This window comes from Myodes glareolus, chromosome 26, assembly GCF_982192425.1.
Source record: "Myodes glareolus chromosome 26, mMyoGla1.1, whole genome shotgun sequence".
Taxonomy (NCBI): Eukaryota; Metazoa; Chordata; class Mammalia; order Rodentia; family Cricetidae; genus Myodes; species Myodes glareolus.
The window spans coordinates 21,141,601-21,167,404 of NC_142051.1; positions in this window are offsets into that span (position 1 = coordinate 21,141,601).

Genomic DNA, 25,804 nt, shown 5'->3' on the forward strand with positions numbered 1-25,804 from the left:
ATTGACAGAATACAGACAATTCTGCACCAGAAGCAGATTAAAGACTAGAAAACGCAATTGATGCCAGTGCTGAGTCCAGTGTTGCAAAGGGATGATAGAAGGGAGCAAGGGACCATGAGCTGGCAGGCTGCTTGTAGCAATCTGAATGGAAGAAGAAAGCACCTCTGTGTAGAGGTTGGGAAGTGGCTAGGGTCTGCACACAGTTCAAAGGTGGGCAGGACCAATGGGACTCACAGATGAACTGGATCTGAGAAATCAAGAGAGGAAGCATTGCACTGACTCTCCATTTGTTTATACAGTCTAGGGTTCCAAACCTAACTTATCCTCATACAATTACATTTTTCATCATGTTTTAGAGTACTCCTGGTGACGCTTAGACTTAGTTTTGCGACCAACTTATAATGCTGGCATGTTTCTAAGTTAAATAAGTTTTAGTCTTTGGCTTCATTTCTATTTTGTGGACTGGATTTTGAGCAATCTTTTGATTCCCAGTGCTGTGATCACATTTGACCTCTGTCCACAGCTTCCTACTCTGTATTTCAGTATTTGAAATTTCCATTTGCAATATTAGATAAAAATGTTTGTAGCAAGAACCATTGCACTTTAATTTCCTTTATTTTTTCACATGGTATAAAGATAGTCACTGGGTTTTCTGTTTGATTTAAATTTTGTGTTTATGAACCAGAGGAAAGATGGAAGGTGGAAAAATGTCACCTGACTACTTGCAGGATGTCAGGCAGCTATTTCTACACTACTGATGTGTCTTTCAGTTTGGTTCCATTGTTTATTGTGCTGAAAATTTGCCTCTGAGGGAAGAGTAACTATAAGGATCTGGTTTTGGCATTTTTGTTCCCCCCCCATCTAAACTTTCTTACGTTTTAGTAGGTATATACAAAGACTGTGCTTTCATCTCACCCAGACCCAAATAATCACACAGAAACTGTATTAATTCCAACACTGTTTGGCAAATGGCTCAGGCATATTCCTATCTAGCTCTTACATCTTAAATTAACCCATTTCTATTAATGTGTATATTGCCACAAGACTGTGGCTTATCGGTGCAGCATGTTACTGCTTCGGTGGCTACATGGCGTCTCCTTTGATTCTGCCTCCTCTCTCTCTCTCTCTCTCTCTCTCTCTCTCTCTCTCTCTCTCTCTCTTTAAATTGCCTGCCTGAATTTATTCTGCTAAGTCATTCACCAAAACAGATTTATTCATCAACCAATAAAAGCAACACATATATAGTAGGACATCCCACATCATATAGTACTGTGGTATAACATGTGTTAGAAGCATCTTTTAAAAGTATCATTTTATTTAACCTAATAATAAATAATACCATTAAAGTTCCTTTATGATAATGAGTTACTGCAATTGGATAGATACTACCCATTAGTAAATTAACTTGTAAAGGGAATTTATCTTCTTTGAAGTTCTGACTTTTAAAACATTTCAAAATGGTGCAATTGCTTTCACAGATAATTATTACATGGAACATTTGTAGGAAACTACAGCCCATATAATATCACACATAACCTCTTTCTTCTTTCTCCCAAACATCTAGTTTATGTTTTCCTTGAGAGATTTTGAAAGCAAAATCTGTTAAGGATGCCAGATCACATTTTGAATCCCAATGAAGAATTTTGCTTTCCTATAGATCTGGAAGGTTAAGAATTTTAGTCAGAAATTTAAGACGAGACCCTTGAACTGTGTGATTGTGGGATGTAGGAGCAATGCTATGGGGGCTTGGTGCATGACCACATTGAGGGACATTTGAGGAAATTGTGTCTAAGCTACTGTGCACTTCAGCTAAGCATCAAGTGGTACAGGCTCTGTAAGGTGCCTAAAATAGCAGCTCTAAGAATACAGTTTTATATATAGGAAGATTCTGCTCATATATGTCTGTGTGTATTTTTATACTTATGTATAGGGAAAGTAGGCATTCTGGTGTGAGTCTTTATAGTCAAAATAATATTGTCTCGTTTTAAATATTGGACAAGGCTAGTGCCAGACCACCAGGAAGGCCTGCAGCCTAGCCATCTGTCACAGATGGACAGAAGGGGCAGCAACTGAGACAGAAATGGCTTCACTGAAGGAAACTGTCCTGAGGATATTCTCAGCAGCATTTGTGAGATTTCCTTCAATGAACAATAAAAACGAAAGACATTTTGTACGTTCTGTTTACGTGTTTCTCCATAACTCTGCAACGAAAGTTTCTTATTTCCAAGCTAGTATTGGTTTCTAATGTTCTTCTGATGATATTTTAATATCATTTAAACTCAATAGGATTAGAACATTCATAATGGCACACCAAGAATTTCTTATCAACAAATTATGTTTTAAAACCTTTTTAAAAAATTATTTTAGCTTTTTAATTTATTTTACATACTAACCACAGTTTCTGCATCCTCCTCTCCTTCTGTTTCCTCCCCCACCTCCTTTTTACCCACCCCCATCCACTCCTCAGAAATCATGTAAGGCCTCCCATGTGGGGTCAACGAAGCCTGGATTATCAAGTTGAGGCAGGACCAAGCTTCTCCCCCCTGGGTCAAAGGTGAGCAAGGCATCCACCAAATGGGATAGGTTCCAAAAAGCCAGCTCATGGCCAGGGATAGATCTTGGTCTCACTGCTAGAGACCAAACAAACAGACCAAGCTACACAGCTGTCACCTACATGCAGAGAGCCTAGGTTGGTCTGGGGAAGGCTCCCTAGCTGTTGGTATAGATTCCGTGAGCTCCCGGTAGCTTGGGTCAGCTGTCTCTGTGGGTTTTCCTGTCATAATTTTGACTCCCTTGCTCGTATAATCCTTTCTCCCTCTCCTCAACTGAACTCCGGGAGCTTGGCCCAGTGCTTGGCTGTGAATCTTTGCATCTGCTTCCATCAGTTACTGGATGAAGGTTCTATCATGACAATTAGGATAGTCTCCAATCTGATTACAAGGGAAGGCTCATTCAGATATCTCTACTATTGCTAGAAATCTTAGCTGGGGTCATCCTTGTGAATTCCTGGAAGTTTCTCTGTCATTAGGTTTCTCCCTAACCCCATAGTTGCTCTCTCTATCAAGATATATCTTTATATCTTTACTGCCTTCCTTCCTTCCTTCCTTCCTTCCTTCCTTCCTTCCTTCCTCCCTCCCTCCCTTCCTTCCTTCCTTCCTTCCTTCCTTCCTTCCTTCCTTCCTTCCTTCCTTCCTTCCTTCTTTTCTTTATTTTTTAATATTTAAAATCTTTATTGACTCTTTGGGAGTTTCCCATCGTGAACCCCAATTCTCCTCACCTCCCAGACCCCCATAATCCTCTCCTCAACCCTGCCCCCAAAGGAAACAAATCAACGTAAACAAGCAAACAAATGCAAAAACAAAAACAAAAACCCAAACCAAACTAAAACAAAAACCACCACAGAAAAACCTCCTTTCTTCTCCTCCTTTCCTGCGTCTCCAATACCTCTCCATCCCGGTGGCATTGGAGACTTCAGTATGCCGTATAGTCTACCTCTCTGTCCTATCAGTTTTACTGGCAAATGGTTACTGCACTGAGTCACTGGTCTGGTTCAGGGCCTCTGGTTTCCGGTACACCATCATCACTCCATCCTTCCCGAAACTCTTTTGGAATATCCTGAGGCGGCCGCGCGTCTTGGATATCTTCCGGGTATCGTTCCACAGGACCAGTCCCTTCACCGGCTCCAGCAGGTCCTAGCTGGGGGGTAGATGCCAGAGTAGGTCAACCCAAGGCTCGGCTCTGGGCTTGGGTGATAGCCTAGCAGGCCAGTCCAGGCCACTGGGGCCACCTGCCTTGGGTGAGGGGGTGGATGAAAGATTACCAGGTGCGAGGAAGTACCACAAGACACACAATGGAACCCACTTTAAGAGTTTATTAACAGAGAAGGGAGGGGTATGAGAGGAGTGCTCATCCTGTCTGAGAAGTGGTGGAGGAAGACATTGTGGAGTGGGCATGTCCAGTTTCTAGAGGTCGTCCAGCATATTTGCACGGGGGCTTAAGTAGCCATGCCATGCACAGATCACGTGACCATGCCCCACGCGATCACATAGGGCTTGTGGACTCTGGGAAGCTATGTAAGTTGTCCGAATATTTGATGGCACATGAGTGGTCATGGACCTTGGAAGTGTCAGTGCCTGGGGTGGCTAAGCATTCTGCCAGAACGCTGGCAACATTGGATGGTGGAAATGATAACAGTTGGGTCAGGTTCCCTATGCGCATGCTCACAGGGTCAGTTCACCTTGGCCTGTGGTGAGGGCTGGGAGCATCTCTCAAGCATTCAGGGACCAGCTCTCTTGCTGTAGTGTCCTGCGAGAGGCAAGGTCAGCTTTCTCAGGGCCAGAGAAGGCTTGGGCTGGCTCAGCATGGTCCTCTGATTTCAACTCCTATGGTTCCTAAGGCCCTCTGAGGTGACATGGGCCACAGACATCCACATAGACCCCAGCTATAGCTGGACCATGAACCCAGACACGGCCCTCGGCAGCAGCTTGGGCCCGGATGATTTAGGTGGAAGGAATGGCCACTCAGGTGGGAATGGTTCTGACGGCCATAGGGACACCACCAAGGCCTCAGGTTGTGGCCCTAACCTTGGGCCTCAGTGTGACCTTTGGTGGCAATGCAGGGCCCAGACTTCAGCACAGACCACTACACGGTAGGACCATGAACCCCAACATGGTGCTCGGCAGCAGCTGGGTCTCGAGGACCTTAAGGACCACTGCCAGCTGTACCCCCACTGAGTGGTTAGGCATCAGGCAGGGGTGACTGTCTTACCGACAGCCCAAGGTATCTCTTTCATTGCTTTCCCTCTCTGTTCCTCCCCCAGCATGACTATCAGGATCCCTTATGTTCCCATACCCCATTCCCATCCCCACCCCCCACCCAAATTTACCCAGGAGATGAGTGTTTTACCTACGTCTATGTCTGTGAACCACGTTGGACCTGTGAGGACGACAGATCCCCAAACTGGAGATGGTTGTGAGCTGCCAAGTGGGTGTGGGAATCAAACAAGTCTATAGCAAGTGCTCTCAGCTCCCTCAGCAAATTATTTTAATACCAACTTTAACTCACAAAATATTTTAATATCTATAGAAGTAACAAATGTTTTATGAACTTTACAAATCGCTCCCATTCAGAAGATAACTGTAGAAGCAGAGCAGATAGTAAAGGATCTCTCTCTCTCTCTCTCTCTCTCTCTCTCTCTCTCTCTCATCTATGTATCTATGTATCTATGTATCTATCTGTGTTTCTATCTATCTATCTATCTATCTACCTATCTATCTACCTATGTATCTATGTTTCTATGCATGCATGCATGTATGTATGTATTTATGTATGTATGTATCTATGTTTCTATGTGTCTATGTATGTATGTTTGTATGTATTTATGTATGTATGTATCTATCATTTATCTATATCTATCTATCTATCTATTATGGTGGTCCTCTCTTAGGAAAAAATATGTGAATAGATTTGAGAGTGGTTTAAGGTATAAGACATTATATGGAATGATTTCTTGGTTGAGGAATATTACAAATGCAAGTATAATTTTATACTTTTTTGTGGTGACATTTTATTTGTGCTTTAACAAATAAAGCTTGCTTGAAGATCAGAGTGCAGAGGTAGCCACACTAGTTAGCTATAGAGGCCTGGCAGTGGTGGCACATACCTTTAATCCCAGCACTCCAGAGGAGGAGGCAGATGGATCTCTGTGAGTTCAAGGCTACCCTGGGCTACACGAGATTTATTCAGTCTAGAAGAGAAAGAGAGCCAAGCATTGGTGACTCACACCTTTAATCCCAGTACTTGGGAGTCATAGGTCTTTAATCCCAACACTAGGGAGGTGGAAACTATAGGGTAAAGGAACCAACTGAAGTGGGAAAAACCAACCAATCCCTGACCAGGAAACAAACTAATCCATGAACACCTTGACTCTGAACCCAGAGTCAGTGAAAGAAACACATCCCAGATCTGAGACCTGAGAACCATATTCAGCTCTGAACCCAGAACCAAAGACCCATGCCCTGAATCTGAAACCAGTGCCAAAGAAACACACTTTGTCCCTAGAATTAGAGCCAGTGAAAGAAATATTCCCTGGCCCTAAAATTAGAGCCAAAAGACTGGAAAGGATCAATGAAAGAAACAGTTTGATCCTGAAATCACATCCATCTCTGCCCCTGATCAACTAAACTAATCAATCCCTCTTCTGCCAGGTAAAACTCTACCCCTAAGAAGCGCTAGCCCCTCCGCCTATTCGGTTGGAGGCTGTCTTTCAACACCATGACAGAGCCAGTCACTCCCCTGGACTCCTCCTCTCCAAATAAAATCTTGGGTGAAGATTTTAATTTGCCGTGGGAGAATAGGAAAACCTGACTTGGATATCCTTTAGGGGACTGAGCTGAAAAACTTTGCTGAGACGCTCCCTTAGGGGAGCTGAGCAAGGCTGAACAGAACAGAACTGAAGAACCTTGTTGGGATACTCCCTTAGTTGGGCTGAGCAAGGTAGAGCAGAAAAAGTAACAACATTTTGCCAGAGCCAGAGGAGACTGCTGTATTTCTGTACTTGCTTCCCCTTTAACAGAGTGTTAGCAAAAGAAGTAATATCTTGGGCTGATAGCTCTGCTAGGACATTCCCTTAGGGTCACAGCAGAGTTCAGGTGTAGCTGCTCTCCAGGAGAGAAGAGGGATTGCTATATCCTGTGGGAAGACCATTCTTCAAGGCACCCCAACTTCAGGTAACCTGACTTCCTGACAAGTCAGTACACATTTTCCCCCAGGGCTGAGCTGTCCTATAGTGACTCTACCCCTCCAGAGCTGTCCTATTGTGGCTCTACCCCTCCAGAGCTGTCCTATTGTGGCTCTACCCCTCCAGAGCTGTCCTATTGTGGCTCTACCCCTCCAGAGCTGTCCTATTGTGGCTCTACCCCTCCAGAGCTGTCCTACTGTGGCTCTACCCTTCCAGAGCTGTCCTATTGCAGCTCTAAGGGTAGCCCGGCTTCCAGAGAGGTCAGGATATCTTCATAGCTTCAGAGCTGTAACACTCACCCTCACTGACAGAAACAAGAAGGGATATGGCTGGGCGGAGAGAGGAATACAAGGTGGGAGGAGACAGGAGCTCAGCCCATTCAGTTTGAGGATTTGTGGAAACAGGATCTTTTTCACCTTGGTCTGAGGATTCAGTAGCGGTAAAAGGTCTCTCTAGTGGCTGGCTCCTTTTCTTCTCTGATCTTCAGGTAAGCTTTATTTGCTAAAGCACAAACAAAATATCACCACACCCTTTTTAATGCTCTTTGTTTCATACATTGTAAGACACTAAAATAAAACTCATATTTTTTTATTGTCTGACCAGTTTCATACACTGAAGTGATGAATTTTAGGTACTTTCACCCCTAAAACCATGCTCTTATTTGTCTTTCGATGAAACTCCTCTTCCCAACTGGTTCCCCTCCTCCTTTCCAGTCCTTCTCTCTCTCTCTCTGTGTGTGTGTGTGTGTGTGTGTGTGTGTGTGTGAACCTTTGAGTTTAATTAGTTTCTTCCTTTAGTGTTGGTAGGAGATTGTTTACTGGAACATGGGCAGCATATCAGAGGCTATATCATTGAAAAATGAAAAAGGAACCCCCTTCTCCAACTGTCATTTGTAGTAAGAAGGGTCACTTTTTGTTTCCCAGCCGCCCGGCTAGCTTAGACCTGAAATAAGTACACAGAAACTATTTTATTCAAAACATTGCTTGGCCCGTTAGCTCTAACTTCTTATTGGTTAACTCTTACATCTTAATTTAACCCATCTCCATTAATCTGTGTATCGCCACTGGGCAGTGGCTTACCAGCAAAGTTTTGGCATATCTGACTCTGGTGGTGGCTCCATAGCGTCCCTCTGACTCCGCCCTTCTCCTCCCACGCTATAGGCCAAGCCAGTTTTTTTTTTATTCATTAACCAATAAAATCAACAGATAGACAGAAGGACCTCCCACACCAGTCATTAACTGCCAATAGCTCCTCAAAGAAGAGTGGTGTGTCATGGGGCATGTTGACAGGTCCAGTCAGATGTAGGTCTCATGCAGATGATGAAACAAGTTGGGTTTATTAGTGTCATTGGCACAATGTGTCCAGAAGATGTCTCTTTGCTACACACCCCTACATTGTCTGGTTCTGACATTTTCTCCACTTCTTCTCTGGCGATGTTCCCTGAGTGGTGGAGAGGGTGATGTAACTGTCTCCTTCAGCAAGCACCTCACCATCACTTACTCTCTGCCTTTTGACCCATTCTGGGTTTCTTCATTAGCCTCCATCTGCTGCCCAGGGATGCTTCTGTGATGAAGAACAGGGCAGAAACCTGAGTGTTAGAAGGCAGTTTGACTGCAGGATCATTTAGTCTCCCTTCTAGAGCCTCTAACCTCAGCAGGATTCACAGAAGCAGTCATGACTTCCTGACTGTACAGGGTGCACATCTATTCAGAAGGTCATCTGTAATATGAGGGGCTGGCTTGTTGGGGTTTTCTGTCCTGCCCGGTTCCCACAGCTGTTTAGCCCCAAAGAAAACCACACAGAGGCCTCCATAAGTTATAAGCTGATTGGCCTATTAGCTCAGGTTTCTTATTAGTTCTTATGACTTACATTAACCCATTATTCTGATCTATTTTAGCCACATGGCTCAGTACCTTTCTCAGCAGGGCAGCTCACATCTTGCTTTTTTGGTGATCTAGGCAGAACTGGGGGTAATGAGCTTCCTCCTTCCCAGAATTCTCCTGTTCTCATTGCATCATCTCTACTTCCTGTCTGGTTTTCCCGCCTATACTTCCTGCCTGGCCAATCAGCATTTATTTAAAACATGATTGACAGAATACAGACAATTCTCCCGCAGTCATCTGTTGTTCCCAGAGCCATCATGTCACCATTTTGCTAGGCAGTGGTCCTCAGCCTTCCTAGTGCTGCCACCCTTTAATACAGTTCCTCATGTTGTACTGACCCCGACCGTAAAATTATTGCATTGCTGCTTCATAACTGTAATTTTGCTACTGTTATGAATCGTAATGTAAACAGCTGATGTGCAGGATATCTGATATGTGACCCTGTGGGGGTTGTGACCCACAGGTTGAGTACCACTGTGCTAGCGTGTATGTTTTGGTGTTCAACTGCTGATGATTCTTTCCTTCTGGGACCCTGCAGGACACTTTCTGGGTAGAGTCTTCTAACTCAGCTTTAGCTTGAATTCTCCATGCCTATGTGTACAGTGCCTACAGCAGTAGGCTCTTACTGTCAAGTTTTGATGATCAACCAAGAGCAATGTCAACTGCTTGCATTAACTTGAAAAACTATAGGATCTCTCTGGTGAGCAACTCATTGGGAGGTATCTCATACCTGGCACTGGGATTTTCTTTTAACAACCAATGGCTTCTGTTAGGAACAATTTCCATTCATGGACGGTATGCCTCTGTTCAAACATTTCTATTCCTGATTGCATTTAAAATAGGATTATGAAATAAAATAATATGCTTCTATGCATCTTTCAATATATTCTTGGTTCTGTTGTCACCAAGTCCTTGCCAGGTGTTGCCATTTCTTTTAGTGATAACAGCTATTCTGAGCCTGTAAGACAAAATCTCAAAGTATTTTTAATTTGAGTTTCTCTGATAGTTAATGACATTTTACACTTAAATTTTGGGAATTCCATAAAGTAGACAATAAAATATCATCATATCCAACCCCATCTCTCCCATCTAAGCCACACATCGCCCAATATTCTTCTCTTTCAATTTCAGGTCTTAAAAACATACGATTCCTCCAGTCCAGCTAGTGTTACCCATATATTCACTGAAGCCTGGGAAACCTAAAAGTAGCCACATCCTCAGAACAGAATGATTCCTCCTACCCTAGCAACCACCCACTGCTTCTCAGCAAAGGATGTGCTCTGGAGAGCATCTGCCCCATCTATGCTGACCATTTGGCTCATTTAATCTTGAATAGGTTTTGTGAAGGTAACCACAGCAGCCATTAATTCATGATTTTGATAGCAAGTCCTGTCCAGAGGACAGCATTTGAAAGCATTCTTCCTCAACCTTGACCCAAAGTCCAACTCTAAAAAAATAGTTAGAATGGAATTACTGTGTAGGCACAGGTGGACTAGGTCACTCCCAGATGACAATGGTTATTAAATGAAAATTACAGTACGAGATATGGGACACTTCCTGTCAGTTATGGGTCACAGAGATTCCAGAAGTCTTCAAAAATGACACAGGCTATTGCCATTGCCCTTTGTTACACACCATGACTATACTGTAAGACCCCATTTTTGAAGATATCACACAGTTTGGCAGCAGGATGTAGAAAAACCAATCTCAGACCAAGTAGAAACCTTCCTCTTCTGGCTAAATATTATAGTACCAGGAAATGCTAGGCAGAACGTCAGGGAAGAAAAGACATCTATGGTCTTACCCAGTGTGGGGCCTTGCATGCTGCAATGTTGACCTTCCAAGCATACTGTGTTTCTGGTAAAATCAAGGCTATATTTGATCGATGGTGTCATTTAATTACAGTGTTTGTTTATTTTGTGGGGATGTAACATGGAACACTGGTTAATCTGTCCAGTAGAGAGAGAGTGGAGTAATGAAATCACAGACTATCTTTGTGTTGGCATTAATTTGTGTCTTTATATCTTAGTAGTATTTTTTTTGTTTTAAATTGGGTGAACTTGTGCATGGTATGTAGTATATATTTAGAATGACAATTTCCTCTTGATGGATTGCTTCTTTCATCATATGAGGTGGCTCTTTTTCTCTCCTAACTAGTTTCAGTTTGTACTCTATATTTATATTTTCCGATTATAGAATAGCAATGCTCCTTTGCCTTGGATCCCATTTGCTCCGAAGGTCCCTTTTTCATTACTTCACACTAAGATAGTGCCTATGTTTGATGACCAGGGATGTTTCTTGGGGGCAACAAAAGGCTTATCTTCTTTTCCAATTCAATCCATTTATCTGTGTCTTTTGGTCGAGGAATCGAGATGGTCCATATTCAGTTCAGAGTTATTATTGAAAGCTGTTTGTTGTTTATTGATCCCAATAATTTCATAGCTGTGCTTTCTTGTGCTTCTCTGTCTCACAGTTGCCTCGGTATCCCTGCCCCTCTTGGATTTGGAAGCAAATCTTTCCAATGTCCTCTAGAGCAGTCTTAAATTCTTTCAGTCTGCTTTTGTCATAGATTTTTTTTTTGTCCTTCAATTATGATTGATAATCTTCCCTGGTATATTATGCTGGGTTGGCAGCTGTGATCTTTCAGAATTTAAAATATATCTCTCTAAGCCCTTCTGACTTTGAAGGTTTTCATTGGAAATCGGGAGTTATTCTGATGGGCCTGCCTTTCTCTGTGACTTAGTGCTGTTCCATTGAAGTTTTCAATATGCAATGGGCCTTCTTTGTTTTATTTATTTGGTGTTTTAGCTGTGCCCTTTTCTGGTTCTGCTTGGTGTCCTGTGAGCCTCTTGGTTCTGGGTGGGCAATGCTCCCTCCCTCATATTTGATAAATTTGCTTCTGTTATTTTATTGAAGATATTTCCTATTCCTTTGGCATGAATCCGTCTTATGTTTTCATAATTCATTAATTTTGCCTTTGTACATGTTCCTAGAGATTTTGTATGTCCCATTCATATGGTTTTTTTTTGAAACTTATTATTGACCTTGCCTGAATGATCTGATTCCTCTACCTTGTCTCCAAGCTTTGAGACTCTATCCTCCACTCGATCCACAGATCCATCGTGTTGGTGAGGCTTTCTCCAGTGAAATGTTTATTTGACCTATTTTATTTCTCATTTCTGTCGTTACTTTGGCTTGCTTTTCACTTCTGTATTTCTATCTCTTTATTAAGTTCTATTTTCATAGCACAAATTGACCATCATAACTCATGTAGCTATTGATGTTCCCTTAGAATATATGTGTGCCCCTTTTGGTTTGTTTGCAAAAAAAAAAACCAGCTATCATTGTTCTTTCTGGAGTTTTATCTAGGTCATTTTCATTGGGGGCTGTTACTGTGGAGCTGATAACTTTTGGAGAAGACAAGTTGTCTTTTTTTTTTTTTCCACGTTCGTTGGTTTTGTCCTAGAATCTGCCTCTCTGGGAAGAGACCATCAATTAAGATTTTTGTTGTTGTCTTTTAATCCAATTCACTTTTCTACTTTTAGAAGAGGTGTTTTTAGTTTTCAGGAGGGACTACGTTGTGTCAGGGTTCAAGTTATATTTTCTTCTCTTACACTGTTTTTCCGGACACTAGGCCGTATCCCCAGCCCATTACCTTGACTTAAGTACTGTCTGAGACTGTGGACACTGTCCAGCAGTCAACCCATCATGAAAACAGTGTCAGTGGATTACTAGACAGTCATTTGTCACGTATGTTTCGGGGGACTGTACTAGTGGACTAGTACATTAATTACTGTGGGTAAGAGTGGAAAGCATAAAGAGAAAGAAACCCCACTGTGATTAGTGAGCAGGATTCATAGGAATCCTATGCTGAGGAGGAAGTCAAAGAAGGGGATGTCAAGGAGGAAGTCAAGGAAGAATGAATACAGAAGAAAGGAAAGAGGCGAGTGAGGTGTGGGAGTGTCCGCTAATGGTAGACTGCAAAGAAAGGAGCAAAGCTGCTCTCAGATAATGTTGAACAGTCTCTTTTCTCAGGAGGTTGATAGAGCCTGTAAGCTAGGCACTGTGTATTCTCTGGGAGAGATAGAAGGAAGATAATAGGATACAAAGTGGGGAAAGACGCACAGACAGCGAGGGACCAGGTGGCCTGCTATGTTGACCAAGGGTATTATACAAATGAGAATTGCTGGCGAGGGCAATAAGTGCGGGGTGGTGACTGGGTATGGGGCTGGATTCTGCACTGAATCCCCAGCCTTATGAGGTGACCTGAGATGGGGGCCAAAATCTTGATTAGGAGTGGAAGGAAACTAATAATCTATAACCTTTCTGAATAACATGATTAATTGTCTAGAAGAACTCAAACTTAATTGCTACTATAATATCTCTCAATTACCTTTATTTTTATTGTATTCTATAAGTTGTTATGTAAATTATTCCATCAATATCTTTTAACCTCTGTATCTTCTGGTATATTAGGCCTTTAAATTTCAGTATTACATTTTTAATGTTAAATGTCTAATAAATAATTGGACTAATGAAGAAGATTATATATATGCCATTGCCCATCGTGGCTTACTTTCTTTTGTCTATATTAATTGAAAGGGCCCTGGAAAGGAGCAAATTAGACCAGGGTTTTCAAATCAACAACAATAAAACTGCAAGAATACATTGCATCTATTTCTGGGAAGCATCGGAGCACATGCCCTGGAAACCAGGCCATTCATTTCTCTAATTCTTCAATGTTAGTCTTGACTGGCTTTTCCCAGCTGTCCTGGCCTAGCAACCTGCTGAGGCCTCAGGTGGGGAAGCCACAGTTGGCCAGCTGTTCTCAATAATCTGCAGAATTCATTATCTATCTGCGAACAATGCTAAGGTCTGGTGGAGCCTTCTTTTAGAAGAAACTTACAAAGCTTGAAGTGTATAAGCAATCTCGCAGATCATTAGTCACAGGATGAAAGATAGAGGGTTTCTTCTTCTTTCCTTTTTGTATTCTTTCTTCCCTTTGTATATGGAAGAAATTGCCCTGAGAGTTCTTTGAAAAATCAGTCTCCCATTTGAACTAAAACACACGCTGAAAAGAATTTTCAAGAGAACTCATTGAGAGAGCAAGTAAATTGAATTCTTGCAAGGTCTTAAAGGTTTACTATTTAAAAAGTGATCAGAATGTTAGATGGATACTCATATATATTTCTTCTGAAGGTGTTGCAGTCGCAATTCTAACTGCTTTGTTTTGTGTGTAATGCGTTCAAACTTACAGTATGACTTTAGGTGTGTGTGTTTACATGTGCTTGCACATACATACAACATATCTATAAGAGGTGGGATAATGATGCTATATCATTATTGTATGATGCTTATCTGTCATACAATAAGGGTGGGATATGAGCACAGCTCAGTGGTAGAACACTTTCCTAGAAAGTGCAAGGTTCTGGATTTAACGCCCAGCATAAAAGGGAAAAGTATACATACATACATACATACACACTCTTTAAATAACTATGTAATATATTTACATAAATATATATACCTTAAATAACTATATAAATTTTAATGTATTTATTTATATACCACACCATTTATATACACATACATATATATATCACACTGTTTAAACACACACACATCACACCATTTATACACACATATATTTCACACCATATATACACAGACACATATTTATATAAAACATAGCTATGTTTATATAATATACAATGTAAATATATTATAGAGCTATTTAAATATTTGAGTAAATTCATATTTATATAAAAATATATATATAAAACTATATTATGTGTATATGTGAATCAATAACTATATTATAGGTATATTATTAGGGAAAATAAATTTCAGACACAGATAACAGACATGGGTATTTTCACACCTGAAAGGTAGATACTGTTGTTGTAGGTGCAACTGTGCATGGAACTCTGGTAAAGGGTTTGAGTCCATAAAAGCCAAGATGGCATTCATCTTAAGAAGATAAAGCTATGCGCCTATTTTATGTTTCCTTGTGTTGCAGGGCAAATGTGTAGTTTAAGTGTAGAAAATCAAACATGCAATTGAAGGCAGTTAAATAGGATTTTCCTTACTTTCCTCCTCCTCCTCCTTCTCTTTCTTTCTCTCTCTTTTCTTTACAGTGAACTTACTTTCTTTCCTCCTCCTCCTCCTCTTCCTCTTCTTCCTCCTCCTCCCCCTCTTCAGTGAACTTACTTTCTTGACTTAAACCCTTTATGTACTCTAATCTGTCCTCGATTTATCAATCCTCTTACCTTATCTACCTTGCTAGTTAGATTATAGTCAGGTCCTATACCAGGCAAGAAGTTAGGGTTTTATTGTGATTTTATAGAAATTAAAAGATATTGTTCTCACTGGGTACTGTTTTGGAAAGTGTCTACCAATTTTATGTGAAATGTTCTTTGTTATGCAATATATTGAGTGTATGGACTTCCAGATTTATGCAGTGTAGGGAACATGAAGGTCTCTGTGCTCATGGACATGTACTAGGGTGCCTGGAATGTTAAAGACACAAGGTTGTCCCTTCCAAGGGGAGGATGTAAAACTTGTTCTCTATAGAACGCTGGAGCAGATGTGCTTTCTAGCCTGGTGACCTTTGCATAAACTATGTGGCCAGAGCCAGCACCGGCCCCTCCTCCAGACCCTTCTCATAAACTTGTTTATCTCAGTCAGACTATAGGACCTATCTTTATGGCAGGTGTTGCAGGTACTTTACAAGAAATTTTGATGTAGTCCTATCTGAACTATATCTACCTTACCTTGTTCTTAGGGTTATTATTGCTCTGAAGAGACACTATGACCATGGCAACTTGTATAAAGGAAAATATTTAATTGGGGTGGCTTGCTTACAGTTCAAATATTTAATTCATTATTGCCATGGTGGGAAGCAAGCCAGTGTGCAGGCAGACATATTGCTGGAGAAAGAGCCAAGAGTTCTTACACATCCACTCACAGGAAGTAGGAAGTGGTCTGAGAAACTGGGCATGGCTTGAGCATATATGAGTCCTCAAAGCCCACCTCCACAGCAATGTACTTTCTCCAACAAGGTCACACCTAATCCAACAAGGCTACACTTCCTAATGGAGCCATTCCCTTTGGAGGCCATTTTCTTTCAAACACCAGGTATGCTTTGTTGTGCATGCAAGATTGAGAAGATCATCCCAAGAATAGTTCCCATCAGATTGTGTTTGTATTTAAATATGTCTAAAATAAACATTCAGATTCCTGGGGGACTCAGTTTCTCAAAGTTTGAACCAACATTGACGACTGACTCCTGTTACACTGTGAAGGCTGCAGGGATCCCGCGGTGCGGTATAAAAGATTGGAAAATAATGTAATGAAGAACTGTCTATATCAGGATAAACTACTTTTGAGAGCTCATATTGGAAGGTAAGAGGAAGATGTTTACAAATATTGCTTATAAACACTAAATTTATTCTAAAATGGTATTCATGTTTTATAAACTGAAATCAGAAAGGAAGACGCTAAAATATGAGGTCGATCAAAATCAAGGTCCGAGGCACCTGTTGCCTCTTCATTTAGGAGGTTGTAGAGCTTATTCCTTTATCCCTTCATGAAAATGTTATTTTTTATGAGAACTGTATGCGCAACCCAGTCATGAAATTCTACTTAAATGTAACAGAGTAAACTTTCCTGTATAATTTGGCTGTAAACGTTAATTTCTGATAAGTATGTACTTCTACATATTACAGTATGTGAAATGAGACTTCAGGTTAAGATGAAAAGATCCTACAGAGACATACTAAGTGTTATGTGTTCACCCTGTTTAGATTCTGGTTTATATAATGACGTCTGAGGGGACACTTTCAAATAAGCAGGAACAGTTAAACATGGGTTATAATGTAGGAGCTATTAAAAATTGTACATTAAATGCCTGGCTGAGGAGACAACGCAGCAGGCAAATGCCTAACACTCCCGCGTTACTATCTGCATTCAGATCCTCGGTGGCCACATAAAATGTCAGGGGTGGTAGCATGTGCCTTCAGTCCTAGAATACACACATTTCCACAGACTGTTCTGTTAAACTGGTGGGTCACAAAACAAAGCAAAAAGACGTGAATGGGAGGAAGAAACTTACACAACGGGGTGTGAGAGAGATTAAAGAAGGCAGACAGTGAATGCAAATGGAGTGTGCTATAGACATGTATAAAATTGTTAAAGAAAAATTCAATAAAAGTAGGAACGTTTCATACTTGTTAGAGTCCTTTGATCCTTCAGAGTCCTTCAGTGATGTGAGATGTCCTTCTGTATATGTGTTGCTTTTATTGGTTAATGAATAAGGCTGCTTTGGCCTATAGCAGGGCAGAATATAGCCAGACTGAAAGAGATATATGGAAAGAGTGGGCGGAGTCAAAGAGAAGCCATGTAGCCAACAAAGGAGAAAGATGCAAGCCAGAACCTTACTGGTAAACCACGACCTCGTGGTAAAATATAAAGTTGTAGAAATGAGTTAATTTAAGATGTAAGAGTTAGTTTATAAGAATCCCAAGCTAATAGGCCAAGCAGTGTTTTAATTAATGCTGTTTTTGTGTGATGATTTTGGTTCAGGGCATCCGGGAAAAGAACAAGCAGCCTCTGCCTACACTTCAGCCAGAGTCCTATCACACACTGGAGAAAACATTTTCAACACCCAGTTCAGACACCTGGAGGTAATATCCAATTCTATAGCCAAGGTCTGGAAGTTTGGAGTAGGGCGGAGATGAGAGAACTGAGTAATCCCCTTGAACGTGGAAGCCCAAGGACAGGCAGAAGAGTGTTATTAGATAAAAGCCACACACACCAGTGGGAGGTCCATGGCTACCTTGCATGGGAGGGGTCAGCCAGCAAGCTGACAGAGAAAAATAGACCCGTAAGTGCAGAACCAAATGCCAGTCTGAGGCCTTGTTCCAATTTAGGCGTTTGTTTTAGTCATTGAACCTGGCTCTGAATGACTTCTTTGATCACCCTCTTTCCGTTTTAGATAGACCCTGAGTCAGTGCAGACTGGCCACTCTGGACCATATTCAAAAGAGTGCTTCACAGGTTCTCAGAGCCATCCCCAAATAGGTGCAAGACCAGTAGAAGGCTTTAAAGAAATAGTTTCTTTTCTTAAAGAGGAATGGACTTGTTCATAGAATGTGAAAACATTTGTTAAAAATTCAACCAACTGGTGGTTGCAGCTTTACAGTCACTAGAATTTTATTTGCCAATTTAAAGATGATAAGAATAAATAATGATTAAATTCTAATAAGTCAGAGAGAGAGAGTACAGGAAGGGGTGTGTGTGTGTGTGTGTGTGTGTGTGTCTGTGTGTAGAGATAGGTAGGTAGAGATAAGGAGAGAGAGAGAGAGAGAGACACTGACTTCTTACTTGTACCTCTGAGTGGCCAGGAAGTTGTCTCTGCTCCTATTACTCTGCTATAATCTGTCTTGATTCCAACAACTGACTGTCATTGAAGCCATCCTGTCTCCTGGGAAAGACTTCCTAGCCATTCATTCAATACCATCTTCCTCGCCACATCCTACAGCATATTGTCACCTTACCTGACCCTTGGGAACACTGGGGAGTAGCTGCAATCGCTTCTCCCTGCCCCCAGAGATTTCTCATCACCTAGCCTAGCCAAAGATGAAGCTGTGACTGATGAGCACAGAATCCTCGCCCCCGCACAAAGGAGGTGAACCCTCCCTTCACGCACACCAGTAGCGTCGTTTCCAGACAGACATCCTTACAAAGAAGACCTTGATACCATAGGGTCCTTTCTCTGCCACTGTAGAGAGGAACTGGCGATTCCTCTGCCACTGCCACTACCCCAGTGAAAGGAGGGAGGAACATATCTGTAAATGTTTCTCCTCTTCCCTGCCATTTTTAAGGTAACGATGCATATTCTACCACTGACATCATGACTGTTGCATGTCATTAGTCTCCATCAAGTGTGTAAAAATCACATCTTGGGGGTCAGTGCATGAGTGTTAATGGATTTGCTTTAGGCATTCCACAACCTATGGGTCCTAATTAGACTGAAAGGGTAACCATTCAAGTGACCTGAAAATTTAAATTACGCATTTTATAGTTCACATACATTCTCCCTAAACAAGTCAGGACACTGACTTTTTTTTTAAGGAAGAGATTTTTTTTCAAACTGCTATGTATATTGTTTTATTTATTATTGTTTGAGAATTTTGTACATGCTTATAACATGTTTTAAGTATCTAGTCTCCCATCCTTCTCTTTTAATTCCTTCCCTCTGCTCCCACCACTTTTCCCTCTCGATTTCATGTCAAAGAGAATCCATTGAGTCCCATGAGTGTTCTCTGTATGTTCAAGGGCATAGGACGATCTACTGGAACACGGATAACCTTGCAAGAGTCAAATCCCCAAACTGGCTTTTCCTCCATCAGCAGCCAATCAAGGAAGGGGTTTCTTAAAATAGTGTCACATTTTGCCTTTTCAAAACACAAAGCCAAAACTTCTCGGAGATTTTCTTTGTAATTGATGATACTACTTAGCAAACTGTAAGACGGTATATGAAAGCTCATACACACAGAGATCTTATAACAAGTGTCTCCTAAACAATATGGCTACAAATGGAACGTGAGCTGATATTTAGAAACACAGAGGTACATCGTAGGAAGGCAGAAATTCTCCAATCATGGTGCAGGGATGGAATCTGAAGCCAGCATGGGACCCGCTGTTGTAAAATCTGGAAAAAGAGGGGCAGAGGGGTCATTTTTCATAGGAGCCGTAATGAGCTCTCTCTTGCAGTAACAGTGGAGTTCTTGGAAGGATCCAGAACCCTCCGAAGCAACATTCAGAGAGACATGCAGACATTTGCAATAATCAATAGGAACAGTGGCAAAAGCATTAATTAAAGCTGCTGCAGTCTCTCGCAACCCAGTGAGGGTTGGATTTCAGATAATTGCACTACAGTAAATGGAGAAAAGAAACCAACGCTATTTGTCTCATATGCAAGCCAATTTCCCAGGCACAATCAAATTTTACTTCCTATATTCCCTAACAACTGCTTTAAACCCGCCGAGGATTCAGAAGTCATGATACAATGTTAGTAAGAAAATTAAAGTGGTGGCAGATCACAACTTGCCTTTTGAGCAACCCAGGAGGAGGTCAGCTCATATTAAATATCCGCAGCCTGTGTGCATGCACACACGCACGTTTCCTAGGAGGGTCTAAGGGAAATACAGACTTCAGGGATGCACACTTAGTAGCTTTTGCATAACAATAACCAAGATGCTGATATGTGCTAATGAAATTCTGATGCTGAAGTGGAGCCCCCCAAGGCTCACAACAAAGCTCTCTATGAAACCGGGGATACACTCCTTGTTTAAAAAACAAACAGTCAATCTTATTTATTCATCCAACATATATTTAGCGAAGCCCTCCTTTCTGTCAATGTTGCTTACACCCTGGAGAGGCCCTGGCGAGAAACTACAAACTCTATCTTTACCTCATGGAGTTTAAAGACTATAGGGAGATGGAGTTTAACGAGCCATCCCTATAGCTCAATGTGTATTTGCAAACTAGGAAAATCGCTTTGGAGCAAAGGAGTCTAGTGCTGGAAAAATATTTATCAGAGGAAATACTCAGACCAGGAAGGGAGTTAAAGGGATATGAGGCATTGTTAGGACTTAGAGAATGAGGCATGCAAGGGGAAAAATACGTGTCAAGAATCTTGGCACAAGGATTTAAGAGACTAAGACAGCCAGGAGAGTCAGAGGGAGTAAGCCATGAACTGAGACAGAGTTGACTAGGCAGCTGATAGACCAGTGCTTCTCAACCTGTTGGTCGTAACCCCCTGGGAGTCGAATGACCCTGTCACAGGCATTACATAGCAGATATCCTGCTTATCAGATATTTACATTATGATTCATAGCAGTAGCAAAATGACAGTTATGAAGCAGCAGCAAAACTGTGTGAAAGGGTCACAGCATTAGGAAAGTTGAGAACCACTGCACTAAACCAGGCAGACCACAAAGATTTTCCTTTCTTTCTTTTTCTGTAAATAATGAAAAACCAGTGACATTCAGGCAGAGGAGTATCACAAGTCTTATGAAATGATGCTTCTGGGCTAAGTATGAAGGACCGCTTGGGAGAAGACAAGATTTCTGTGGCCAGAGTCGCCGGGGTGGGGGTATGGTAATTTGGACAAGTGAAGTGGTTGGTTTTCTTCTCTCTGAATAGATTCTTCTCTTGCTCTCTCCCAGAACTAACTGGGCAGGCAGAGAGAGGTGATCAAACAAGGAGAACCTTGTTAACACAGGAATGACAGTCCAATGGGAAAGCAGGTTGCTATGCGTGGAGTGACAGTCCCGTGAAACAAAGAGAGAAGACCCAGCTCTTGGCAGAGTGGCATGCTAGCCAAGTTTCATGTTAAAGAAATATTGCAGCTCCTGAGGGGCTAGGGGGCTAGAACTGCTGGTCTCAGGAGTGGCAAATCTTGGGAATCAAGGAACAGGTTAGTCCTCCAGCAAGAATGAATTCTGATTTCCAGCTACAGCATAGTCCCAGCGGCTAGTGTGGGCGCGAGTCTTGTGTCTGCAGTTGTGGGTGCAGCCCTGGGAGCCGAAGCCATGGGCAACAGATGAACTTCTGCCTGTGACAGCAGTTTCAGGGGGTGGCAAGAGTCTGAAGAGACTGTTACCAGTTCCAAAGTCAGCCTTCTCTTTCTTTCTACTCCAACTACAGATCCCAGAAGTCCGACGAGCAAGAGTTTGCTCGTTATATAGAGCCACTTGGGGCCTGCTTGTGTGTGTGCAAATAAAACCTAAAACAAAGACCACTCCGGAAAGAGTTGTTACATCTGGTGAAGAGAGGGATCCTACTGAAAGCATTTGCAATACTGTCAGTGGTCTATTTGGCTTCCAGCATTGGTGGCAGCAGGGAGGGAGGTACCCAGTTGTTAAAGGTGCCACGGAATACTTTGTGTTTGCTTCTGATTGCTCCTTACAATCTTTGCTTGCCCGTGTTTGGCACCTACTGCACTTAAGTTTTTCAAGTCAGTTTCCATCCTGCAGGGGCCTTCACGCTTCCTTCCAGTCTCATCCCAGCCATCAACGCTGCCTCTTCGATGACAGCTCGGCTTCCTTTCATCTCCACCACAAGTATTGTATGAACTACACAGAGAGACAGGGATTTGTGGAGAGATGCTTAGAAGATACAGTAAGAAGAAATACTCAAGTTTTATACATATAAGAGGGTGACTCCACAATATAATAGACAAGACTTTGATTTATTTGGGAGGGAATCCTGGTAAAGAAATGGGCTTGACAGTTCACCTGAAGACAATACTTAGAGTTTTGGGTAATTCGTGTAAATGCACTCCAGTTGCGTCCGCATCTAAGATAAGAGGTGCATAATAGAAATGCAAGTTTGTGTACTTGATATCAAGTGGATAACTGAAAGTGGGCATGTCTAAGAAGTCCCCAGCTGGAAGAGAAAGTGAAAGGGGAAGGGAGCTAAACCTAAGCCTGAAGGAGCTGTAATGTTTAATGGTGTGGTTCTTCAGGTTTAGCCCTTGGGCCAACAGTGTAATAACCATCTGGAAATCTGACAGAGGGCCTAACACATCCCACTGCATCTTAAACTCTGAAATGGGGCCATCATGCCCAGTGATTGGCCTTCAGGTATTTTTGATGCACATTTGAGTTTGAGAATCACCACTGATAAGAGGGAACAGAAGGGTGCAGAAGGATGCAGGAGGATGCAGAGAGATGCAGGAGGATGCAGAAGGATGCATGAGGATGCAGAAAGATGCAGAGAGATGCAGAAGGATGCAGAAAGATGCAGGAGGATGCAGAAAGATGTAGGAGTATGCAGAGAGATGCAGAAAGATGCAGGAGGATGCAGAATGATGCAGGAGGATGCAGGAGGATGCAGAGAGATGCAGAAAATGTAGGAGGATGCAGAAAGATGCAGGAGGATGCAGAAAGATGCAGGAAGATGAAGAAGGGTGCATGAGGATGCAGAAAGATTCAGGAGAATACAGGAGGATACAGAAGGATGCAGGGGGTTGTATCTTTAAAGATGATTGAGACTGCACTGCCTGGCTAAGGACAAAAGGGAGGGCAGAGAATGTGTGTTCTTAGAGTCAGGGGAGACACAGTTGAAGAGGAATCATGCCAAATGTTGATGACAGGAAGCTCAGAGGAGATGGGGATCACTTTTGACTTCAGTGAAATCTGTGAGATGAAAGCAGACTGGAGTGTACCAAGGAGTAGGAGGAGAAGGGAGTCAGTGCAAACAACCCATCCAGTCTGAACAAGCCAAGGATCTGGAGGAGAATGTGGGTGTGCATTTGAACATATTGGTATTATGTGCATTTTTAAATGGTGACTGAAAAGATCAGAGTGAGATGAATACAGAAGGGGCAGATATGATAAATCAATAGACAGTGTTTTTGCTATTATTATTGTTGTTGTTGTTGTTGTTACTAGTTTTTTTTTTGTTCAAGAAAGGATTTCTTTGTGTAGCCCTGGCTGCCCTAAAACTATCTCTGTAGACCAGGCTGGCCTCAATCTCACAGAGATTCACCTACCTCTGCCTCTTGATGTTGGGCTTAAAGGCACGCACCAGCATTGCCTGGCCAAGAGCATAGTTTTTAAGAAGGTAAAACCATAAGCTACAAAGTTCACATGCAAACACCACCTTCAGAATGACTTCTCTGCTACAGTATCATGTATGAACATAGCATCTCAGTCTTTATATCAGTCTTCCCATTTGTTCCAGTACATGGACTGGATTGTTTTTAAATGATTTCCTTAATAACAAGACAAACTAGCCCTTCAGTATGGTGTCAGCAAGTTTTGCATCCCTGCGACAATGTATCTAAAGTGACAATTTAGGGGCGTAAACATTTATCTTGGCTCCTGGTTTCAGAGGGCTTCCATCCATCTTAGGGGGAAGGCATGGATAAATTGCTGTATTTAAGTTTCAGAAAGAAAGGACAATAATTAGCATCCAGATCCTAAACCATGGGTGTAACTGTGTATATAGTTGGCAGCATGCCATTCTGTGTCAACCTTAGAGTTCTAACTCAGAATTATGACAGTGTAGCAACATATCAGTTTCATTCTTCTAAGTAAGAATTGGTGATAATTTGTTTATCAACTGTACTGATACCTTGTTTCATTTATTGAAAAAGTTAGAGAGCTAGAAGAAATGGGTTTATATATTGATTCTGTCATTTTCCTCTGCATGTGTGGCAGTGGGCTAGCTTTTGAATTCCACTGATTCTCTCCTTTGTATCTGTAAATGGAAGGAAACATGTCTCACAGCAGTATTGGAAGGGTGAAATGAGAAATGTACATAATGGGGTAAAAAGCTGTAAACCATCAGGCTAAACTAGCCTTTTAATCTACAGAAATACACACTAAACAAAGCCATACTTTAACAATTTGTAAGAATCAACAAAATGGTTTAAAAATCTGAGCCATCTGAGGAGTATTGTGTGGAAAATACAGCAAATGATAAACACAATTACAAATTACAGCAGGCCAAAGATAATTCCTACCCCATCCGCAACTGAAATCAATAATTAATGCCTTAATATTATCTACAATCCTGATTTTTTCTGATGCTCTTTCCCAGAATTTAAATTATTTCTATTTAGTATAAATAAAATAGTGCAATAAAAATAGCAATTCTAGGACCTTGTCTGTTTTTGTGTGTATAGTATACCTGTAATCTCTGTAACTTTTTATCTCCTGATGAAAGCCAGTTTAGACTGTGGAATCATTCATTTCATGAGCCAATGAGTAGATTGAGCTCAGTCACAAAATACTTGCCTTACAAGTACTGAGAACTTAAATTCTTAGCATTTCTTAAAAAGATGGGCGTGGTGGTATGTGCTTATAATCTCATCAGCGACACAGAGCTGAGACATCCCTAAATTCCACTGGCCAGCCTAGCTTATTGGGTGAGTAGAAGTCCAATAGGGATTTTGTCTCAAAAACAAGGTATAGATAGTGTCTGAGAAACCACCACAGCTGAGATTATTCTCTGGCCTCCACTTATGTGCACCTACACACACACACACACACACACACACACACACACACACACACACGGAGAGAGAGAGAGAGAGAGAGAGAGAGAGAGAGAGAGAGAGAGAGAGAGAGAGAGAGAGAAATTTAAAAAGTAAACTGATTAATACAACTGGTCTACCAAATTCACATAAAGTATTTTGTAATATCTTTCTCCTCCCATTTTCTCTATTTTCCTTTTACTTTTTAGGTTTTAGAAAAACGTGGCTAAAACCTAATATTCTGCCATATAAGCAGAAGGAGACAAATGGAAGATATGGTTTGTCTATTTGGATCAAGAAACAAGGACAGATCACACATATTTGTAAACCTGATCAACTAGCATTTTTGGCGACTTCCAATTCCTGCATTCAGCCCGTCAAGTCCTGTGGTGGCCCAACAAGGTCCTAGTCACTAGTGCATGAAAAGGGGTTTCTGATTCTCTCTGTCTCCTGTGTGTTCTGCAGGCTTTGCTAGTGGATGTCACTCCTGGGCTGTAGGACCATTTGTTTTCATTACTTACATCCAGTTTACATCAAACTATTAAGAGAGGAAATTGTGCTCTTTTCCATATTAACTGTCTGAAGTCTGGACTCATCTATCCATCAAGAAAGAAGCTATTTCACTGGTGGCTGCCGAGAAGGTCCAGAGAAAATCCACCCAGTCTGTCTGCTGGGCCACTGAAATTTTCTAAATCAAACTTGCCAGACTATCAACGAACATGAACTAATTTTCAGTAACTATTCTGTTCCTTAAAAATTCTTGCTTTGAGAATTCTCAACGTATGTTTTTTCCTCTGCGTATGTTATGGAAAACATCTCTCAACAACAATACAAATCATGGTCCCATACCCTGGAGTGGGGGAAATAGCATATTAAAATGCTGTGGATAATAAAGGGAAGAAGTTAGGTACAGTGAGTCTGTCCCCCCCCCCCACCTGCCGGATATAAAATAGAAATACAATTAAGCAAACTAGCTTAGTTTCCTGTTAATGTTGCCTCCTGGTTCCAGACTCACAATGCTTTGACTTCTCTTTTATGTCTTTCCATCTTCAGGAAGACTGCAGCTGCCAAGTCCTTGACTGTGTATTGTACAGAGAAAGCACACCTTCCCATAAAAACGTCTGAACTAGTA